At 33.8% G+C, this 9706-nt stretch overlaps 1 protein-coding gene across 9 annotated transcripts in view; it reads left to right on the top strand.

Moving 5' to 3' along the window:
• Positions 1-4779: 4779 nt before the first annotated feature.
• kiaa1109 (KIAA1109 ortholog) overlaps positions 4780-9706 on the top strand; it is a 106925-nt gene continuing 101998 nt past the window's right edge. For all 9 annotated transcript variants that reach the window (XM_061744034.1, XM_061744041.1, XM_061744040.1 and 6 more), the window contains exon 1: positions 4780-4912. The gene's annotated coding sequence lies outside the window, so the exon portion shown is untranslated. The remainder of the gene's footprint in view (positions 4913-9706) is intronic.

Here is a 9706-nt window from a genome sequence, read left to right as displayed (position 1 = left end):
CTTTCATATTTGAATAATATATCATTATGTAATTACAATATAAATATTTATCATGTTATGACAAAAAAAAAGTATTTTATTACAATATATGATATTTATATTGTAATAACGTGATCATATATTGTACAAATGTGAAAAACATATTGTAATTACTTAATAACATATTGTACAAACAATAAGTTTTCGCGTTATATGATAATGGCTGTATTTTTCTTTCACTGAGGTGGCAGCTCTACGCTTCCGTAGAAATGGTCTCACTACTTGCCAAGAAAATCAAAGATCGGTTGCAAAGAAAATGCAGGTCTTTCAAAATCTGTTGTGTAAATTGTTGTGAAAAAGATTCAGAGTTTGAGGAAATCTGATTGCAGAAAGGGTAAAGCAGGAAACCGCAGTTGGACGCACGTAACCTTTGATAAGCACAAGATATGGACTGTTTCTCCCTAAACCGGTCAACAGCTTGAACATCGTGGCTGATCGGCTGATGTCTTACTATTTGTATTGATAAAGATGATGGCAGTAATATTCAAAAAAGAGGATTACCTCTCACAAACATGTTAGAAAAATGCTGACATATGTTATTTTTGAACTTAAGGCTTACAGTCTGAATGGGTCGACTCCAGATACTGTCCACCAGGCCAGCTGACACGTTTTTGGTACCAAATTGGTAACAAACACCTCAACAGCATTCATTGTTCCCAGAAAAGAAATCCATTAACTTTTCCTTAATGACAAAAAGGAGATTTTCTTGACCAAAATATTTCTAAAGTGGTTGCAATGTGAAGTTTTATGGTGTTTCCCCCAAGCAGGATAAAAAGAAACGAACATTTGCTTGTAGTGACATTATAATAGTGTAACATTCAAAGTCAGTCAGCAGCTATATTTTTGAGCAAATTCCACGCATGCATGCATATCTGCTAATCGCCAATTGGCAACAACAATTTGGATTGAACAACAGGTGCAGGGGCGCCGCTAGGGATTTGGGACCCATGAAAAGAATCTTTACAGGGCCCCCAATACAGCAGTGACATTCTTTTATGCGAGTTTCTATATAATTATGTATTTGAATGGTATTTTTGACTATCATTACCATATTTGTGAAAGAAGAACAGGCTACCTGCAGCTGATCCAGTAAAGTTATTACCAGGACATTGAAAATAAAACATTTGTAATCATATATTAGTTATTGCCATTACTTTTTATATATATATATATATATATCATAATTTCATCATGATTAGGGGCCTCTCTGGGCCCCCCTCAATCATGGGCCCCTAGAATCTGTCTCCTTTACCCCCACTTTCCGGCGCCCCTGCACAGGTGTGGTCTACTACAAACACTAAAACGTTGCCAAAGTTATTCTGTAAATTTTCTTGATGGACAAGAATACAACTGCAAATTGTGTGTCACCTTTATAACATCATCTGATTTTCCAGATGTGTACAGCAGAAGCTGTTGGAGATGAGGTAACTCTACACGTGCTACGTGTTTGGCCAAAGCCTTCAATTCTTGAAGTAAAGACGTTCAACAAATGGAAGCGTGAACGTTTGACATTCTTGCATGAGTCATAATGGGAACAGAAGTCCTGTGAGATCGAGCAGAGCTCTTCAGTGGGCTATCGAGCACTGAGACTACGCCATAAAATACATCTGATCAATTATTGATCAGATGCATCAGATGCAGCTCATACTTTTTTTACATTGCAGTCTTAAAATTTAAAAGCAAAAGCTACAAGTAAAGTAAAGAGACCTTCACAAACTATGGTTGTCTGAAAAATGACAATATTCATGAAAACCTGCATTACTGCATGGAGAGAGGCCTGCTGAAGATCCAAGTCTGTCTGTAATTGCTTCAAGCAAGAATATGATTATCCGTCCTCTGGGGGGCCTTAAAGTGCTGCATATTTAAAACAAGACAAGAATGAAGGAAAAGTGAAGGAGCCATTAATTAATGGTAGAATTTCTAAAGACTACAGCGAGGACTTCCTTCAGGAATTAAGTTGAACAGGTACTCACAAGAAAGAAAAACAGTCCATGTTGGATGCAGATTCTGTCAAGGCCCTTAAACAAAATAGGCTGGTCTCAAGGGAAAGGCTGATTCGACAAGATCGATGTTTGGAAGCTATTCACACAATGAACTCTATTAGTTTAGCGGGGAGTCTTTGTTGTTGTAACTGGAGCATCAAACTCATAGTAAACAGTGCTCTCGAGTTCCTATTATAACAAGAGGAAAAAAGAGGTCTACATTGAACTTGTTCTAGTGTTTTGACAATAAATTGTTTTATAACTGTAAAATGTCTGCTCTGGATATCCAGGAGTACAGAATAGTGCTAAAAAGAATAAATCAATAAAATATTTACATATATCTTATGGTCACTGGATTACTTTTTAGGACCACGTTCTGTAGATAGCAATGCGTGTACAGTATTCTAGAAAAAAAGACAGTGGACCGTAAAAGCAGAAAAACACAATGATTTCCCTTAAGTGTAAGTGGTCATCATAGCGAACTACAAATGCACTTATGTGAAAAGTAATGTTTATTATATTGTTTATTATTGTTCATTTGTGAGGGGCACACACACACACACACACACTCACACAAAATGTAAATAACTGTATATAGCCTGGAGACCCTAAAACCATGAATGCATAATATTTTTTTCACCCAGTGATGTACTTTGGTGCATTAAATACATACATACATACATACATACATACATACATACATACATACATACATACATACATACATACATACATACATACATACATACATACATACATACATACATACATACATACATACATACATACATACATACATACATACATACATACATACATACATACATACATACATACATACATACATACATACATACATACATACAAATAAATCCAAGAAGTAAAACCTTTCTCTTAGCTTATGTATCTAACTAGTTTTTTTGTATTTTTATTTACCTATAAGAATAAGAATTTTATTCTTCAGAACTGTAACAACTCTTTTTTTTTGTTAAAGAGTCAAGACATTTTTTAATGTTCAATTTTTCAATGTTCAATGTTAGGCATTACAGGTGGGATCAGTAATTCTATGTGTTTTTTGTCCAGGAACACTTGTCATATTCAGTAAATATGTCCTCACTACCTGCTAGCTGCCAATCTCGTGAGTACACTATGGTAAAGACCTAGACTTCATACTCAATCCTGGCCCTGTAACTGGAAATAATCTGAAGTGGTGGTGTCCAGCTCCCCAAATCAGAACAAATGTTAGTCCCGTTTGGATTACACTGTTTACGGGGGGCTGTACTTCCATTGAACGGAGTGTAACTCTCCTAGTTTGCTCTCCATACCTTTGCATCTCTCCGTATCTCATCCTGTGAGACTTCCCTTCAAGATAATGAAAAATCAAATCTCGACTTTAAAGAAGAGGGATAAGAACATCTTTAGTCTTTCACAAATTATTGCGATTGCTGCTGTTGTGAAAAGTCAAAAAAGGACGGGGCCATCCAGAATGTTTTTTCCCTGCCTTTAATTCCATCTTCACTCTCTCTGTTAACAACAGCATTGAATCATGCTTAAATCTCATGAAACTGAAAGTCATGTTTTGACAGACTGTATGGATCTTTAAAAAAAAAGTATCTAAAAGTCACAATAGTTAAAATTAATGATTAATAAAGAGGTTATTATATTGGATCATTATATACATTGAGAAACTGTTCTCAATTGACTTACCTGGTTAAGGAAAACAAAGAATCCAAATCAAACATTACATTTAAAAGAACAATTAAAGCCAGTATGTTAAGGAAATATAATGAAATATGTTAGTTACGTTTGATTGACATACCCATTGTCATGAAAGGTATAAACATGGTTTGTTGTTGTTGAATGGTATTAACTGAATTGTAACTTGGGAACTAAAAAGGAATCTGACTGTCTGTGTTGGCCGGCGGCTATTTAATTTTAGTTTTTTATTTACTTTGTTTAATTTTTTAATTTACGTCCTTTATAAATTGATTTCTTGGGAAAAAGGGGCAGATTAAATAAGATTCTTCTTCTTTCTGCTCCCTTTCATTCACAATTTAGGAACGTTTGTGTTTATATGAAATTGTTTGTTGTTTTATTTTATCAATGAATGAAATAAAGAATAATTAAATAAATAAATAAATAAATAAATAAATAAATAAATAAATAAATAAATAAATAAATAAATAAATAAATAGATAAATAAATAAATAATGTTAAATAATTTTTTTTCATATAATCAATTGTTTTGTTTAATATACTCCATGTGGGCATTTTTCTTTTCTTTTTTTGTTGGTTTTTTTGTTTTTGTTTGTGTTTATATGAAATTGTTTGTTGTTTTATTTTATCAATGAATGAAATAAAGAATAAATAAATAAATACATAAATAAATAAATAAGTATATTTATTTTTTATTATTATTTTTTATTTTTTATTTTTTTTAATTATTTATATTTATATAAGTATATATATAATAAATATTGTATTTTTCATATAATCAATTGTTTTGTTTAATATACTCCATGTGGGCATTTTTCTTTTCTTTTTTGTTGTTTTTTTCCCACAGAAAATGACAGAATATAATTAAACAGTAGATCTAATTTGGTTAAAATGCTGAAATCTACCGCGACAAGAACCTTTTTGCTGTCGAGTAAAACCTGTCATTTGTGGGCGTGGTCTTAAATCTCCTGCCAGGTGATTGGTCAGTCTCTGACCTGTCGCTCTTCCTATTGGTCGATCCGGTGACGTCGACACCAGAACAGGAAGAGACGGCGACTGGCTGCGATGTAAATATTGAGCAGAGGATGCTAACCCTACCCACGTCAACTAAAGGACAGCAACTCCTCGTCAAGTGGAGCAAAGATGAAACCTGCCGCATTATCGGACATATTAAGGTATTCCCCACACAATAGCGGACTGGTTTTCACTGCGGGAGACCACAGAAGTGCCAGGGTGCGGCCCGCTGTCATTAGCTGGTTGGGTAACCCTAGCGCTAACATGGCAGCGACTTGTCTTCACAAGTCCATTCTAACTCATTAGAACGTCTTTAACCTGTACGCAGGGCTTGGTTTGGGGCAGCAGCCTTTTGTTGAACTAGTACAACCGCCTTAGGAACTAAACACGGTGACTAGGCGTCAGTTTCTCCTGCTGTCAGAGCTGAGGATAAAGCACAGACCTGGGACTTCAGACATGGGATTAGCCCAGAGTGGGAGAGTTTCGGTTGTGTTTCTGGATCCCAGCTAGGGCTGACAACCAGCCCTTGAAAAACAGAATCGTCTCGTATTAATAAACTAAAGTACGCGTCCAGTATTGAGCTGAAAAGGGACGCACTTTGTCCCTTATTACTGTGAGAGTCAAAAAATAATAAGTCATAAAATGCCAATGGGAAATGGCTTTGAGTTGTTGAGTTCATAAGTTATGTTTTTCTTGTTTTACTGCAACTGTAGCCTACAGTCATGGCCTTTGAGGCACAAATATGCAAAGATGTCAAAAGTATTCACATTCATTACTCAGGTAGAAGTATAAATACTAGAGTTTAAAAATACTCCTGTAGAAGTTGAAGTATCAACTCAAGTTTTTTACTCAAGTAAAAGTATAAAAGTATAAAACTACTTAAAAGTAAAAGTAATGTAAGGGAGGGGAAAGCCATTAAGGACAAAAGCCATTGAAAATGAATGCATCTTAGTATAATGGAAATATATTAAAGAACCATCTATACGTGTAGGCTGAGGGTTTCTGCTCCCACGTGCAGAGGTGTCAAAAGTATTCACATTCATTACTCAGGTAGAAGTATAGATACTACAGTTTAAAAATACTCCTTTTGAAGTATCAACTCAAGTTTTTTACTCAAGTAAAAGTATAAAAGTACTGGTTTCAAAACTACTTAAAGTATAAAAGTAATGTAAGGGGGACAAAAGCCATTGAAAATTAATAATCTTAATATAATGCAAATATATTAAAGAACCATATATGTGTACTATTGAGCATTAACATGTGTTTCAGAGAGCAGGAGATATGATGACTAGTTGCCTATAAGTATTGTAATGGTGCAAAAAAGTCAAACTTCAGAGTCTTGTTATCATTTATCCTAATGTTTATTGGAATGTACATCCAAGTTTAGTTGCAGGAATCTAGTTGACACCGTCCCATATTTATAAACTACAGTACCTTTCCAGTATTGAGCTGAAAAGGGACGCACTTTGTCCCGTATTACTGTGAGAGTCAAAAAATAGTAATAAAATAGTCCTAAAATGGCTTTTTTTTTACTCACAGGTGTCAAAAGTATTCACATTCATTACTCAGGTAGAAGTATAGATACTAGAGTTTAAAAATACTCCTGTAGAAGTTGAAGTATCAACTCAAGTTTTTTACTCAAGTAAAAGTATAAAAGTACTGGTTTCAAAACTACTTAAAAAGTAAAAGTAATGTAAGGGGAAAAAAGCCATTAAGGACAAAAGCCATTGAAAATGAATGTATCTTAGTATAATGCAAATATATTAAAGAACCATATATGTGTACTATTGAGCATTAACATGTGTTTCAGAGAGCAGGAGATATGATGACTAGTTGCCTATAAGTATTGTAATGGTGAAAAAAGTCAAACTTCAGAGTCTTGTTATCATTTATCCTAACCTTTATTGGAATGTACATCCAAGTTTAGTTGCAGGAATCTAGTTGACAACCGTCCCATATTTATAAACTAAAGTACGCGTCCAGTATTGAGCTGAAAAGGGACGCACTTTGTCCAGTATTACTGTGAGAGTAAAAAAATAATGTCATAAAATGCCAATGGAAAATGGCATTGAGCTGTTGAGTTCATAAGTTATGTTTTTCTTGTTTTACTGCAACTGTAGCCTACAGTCATGGCCTTTGAGGCACAAATATGCAAAGATGTCAAAAGTATTCACATTCATTACTCAGGTAGAAGTATAGATACTAGAGTTTAAAAATACTCCTGTAGAAGTTGAAGTATCAACTCAAGTTTTTTACTCAAGTAAAAGTATAAAAGTACTGGTTTCAAAACTACTTAAAGTATAAAAGTAAAAGTAATGTAAGGGGGAAAAAAGCCATTAAGGACAAAAGCCATTGAAAATGAATGCATCTTAGTATAATGCAAATATATTAAAGAACCATATAAGTGTACTATTGAGCATTAACATGTGTTTCAGAGAGCAGGAGATATGATGACTAGTTGCCTATAAGTATTGTAATGGTGCAAAAAGTCAAACTTCAGAGGCATGTTATCATTTATCCTAACCTTTATTGGAATGTACATCCAAGTTTAGTTGCAGGAATCTGAGGGAACGGATGTAAGAACAAAACTGGACAAGAACATCTGTGCCACAACCACAACCAAATTCACTCTATCTGGATGGAGCAATTTAACTGGATAGTTTTTTTTAAAGGCCGAAATGAAATGGAGTAACGAGGCTGTTTTTAAAATGTAAGGGGTAAAAAGTACAGATAATTGTGTGAAAATATAAGGAGTAAAAGTAAAAAGTCGTCAAAATAATTACTCCAGTGAAGTATAGATAACAAGAAGACAAAATTTCTACTTAAGTAAGGTAACAAAGTATTTGTACTTCGTTACTTGACACCTCTGGAAATATCTTTACGTTTTCTACAGACTTTCTGTTTGCACTTTTGTTATTGCACTAAAAATGTGCACTATTACAGAAAGGATGTTCTGCTTTCTTTCTATTGTTTTATATTAATGTGTAGAGTTGGGAACAAAAGAGCTTTAGAACGCTTTTTGTTTGTTAGTTAGTTAGTTAATATTTATTTCAGTCAATCACAAGCATAAAAATCAACAAACAAGATAACAAACATCCACAGGTTTTTCCCTGGTCAACATTGTGATTATTTTCACCGAAAAGGTCTGAGCTTGAAGCATAAAGCTTATCTTGCCCACCTTTTAACATAATAGAATATACAAAAAGAACAAATTAAGTATCATGAGGTTACACAAAATAATAATAATATTAATAATAATAATAATAATAATAATAGCTATAATAACTGTAATAATAGTAATAATAATGCTAATAATAATAATGATAGCTCTGAAAACAGAAAGTGAAAAGATGCTAAAGAAACCGACAAAACCAATTTTAGGTTGTCATTTCATCTCATGCATGAGTACATTCTTCTTTGTTTGCTTATTGTGCTTCTATATAGCCTATGTGTCCATTACCTTTGCTTTGAATAATATCTTGTATGCTTTTATTGAGTTTGCTAATTTAAGGTCGTTGTCTAATGAGTTCCACAGTTTTACTCCTAAAACGGATATACATCTGCCCTTTGTATTTGTTCTTACTGCTGTTGTCTCAAACATTGCTGTTTCCCTGAGCTCATGTTTGCCCTCTCTTGCCTTGAACAGTTCCTGCATGCAGCCCGGAAGTAAATTGCTATAAGCCTTATATATTATTTTGTGGACGAAGGAAAAACTTGTCTTGTTTATTTTAATCTCTCATTTCAACTGCCGTTAACGCACACCAACACTAACTGAAAAGTCATCACATTGTTAATAACGGCTAGATACTTGTGAATTGTAACCCACTGAAACTACACAGTGTCCTGCTAGTGAGTGGCCACTATAAATGTATACAATTTTAAGTTAATAAGGACAGGTTTCTGTTTAAGAAAGATACTTATTTTATTCAGTTCATTTTGTTATATTGTATTAAAGTGAATTGGTGGATAATAATTAGATTTCCATGTGTTCACGGCATTCAAACATATGCATCTAATTCAATTCAGGTTCGAGTCAAACAGTTAAAAAATTGTTTCACTCACAAAAAAAGGGGCTAAAAAAAATTCACCACCCAGGAAAGGTGAAGGCAATCGGGTGTGCCGGCCCTGCCGATGAGGTGTCCCTTATTTATTTTTCAGGGAGTTGGCAACCCTAATCCCAGGTGACATTTATGCTCAATGCAAATCTTGATTTAAAAAAAGAAAATCACCTGGTGCTCAATATTATCTCAACTAATGCATTTACTCAGTCCTACATAGCCGTCTAAGGCATAAACAAAGCTGAAGACTCGTCCTCATTGCCAATCAGAGCTACAATTACAGCTACTTTTGTTAAAGTGTTATTTCCTATTACATTCGGGAACCAACAAATTCATTATTTATAAATTGTCAAATGCTTAAATTTAATGAACTTGTTGATTTCAAAATATCACTGTTGATGTACAAGGCTTATTATAATCTGTTGCCACACTGTGTCCAGAAGCTGTTTCAGCAAAGACAAAGGGGATATGAACTGAGAGGAAGCTGTATGTTCACTAAAAGAAAAGAACAGAATGGATGTCAAACATAGATGTTTCAGTTTATGGGGTTAATCTGTGGAATGTTTTGGAAATGGAAATTAAAGAGTGCAGTACATACCAAATATTTAAAAAAAAATATTGAAGAACAAGATGCTCTTTAAGTATGATCATATTGTGTATGAGTGTTTATGTAAGTGTCAGAACTTAAATAGATAATAGGTCTATGCAGTATATTGAATGTTTTCAATACACAAAAAGTATATGAAATGTTTTTCTTTTAATTGATTTACTGCCCTGTATTGGTATATGTAGGAGCTGACAGAAATTGATTTATAAAAGAGTAGTAATAAGCTAAGCTTCAGCCTACACCTTTTCGGCCTTGTTTTGTTTATATATTTTGGTCTAATGCAATATTAG

Source organism: Cololabis saira, chromosome 16 (genome assembly GCF_033807715.1).
Source record: "Cololabis saira isolate AMF1-May2022 chromosome 16, fColSai1.1, whole genome shotgun sequence".
Classification (NCBI taxonomy): Eukaryota; Metazoa; Chordata; class Actinopteri; order Beloniformes; family Belonidae; genus Cololabis; species Cololabis saira.
The sequence above is the reverse complement of the archived record's forward strand: the minus strand, read 5'-3'. Positions and strand labels throughout refer to the sequence as shown.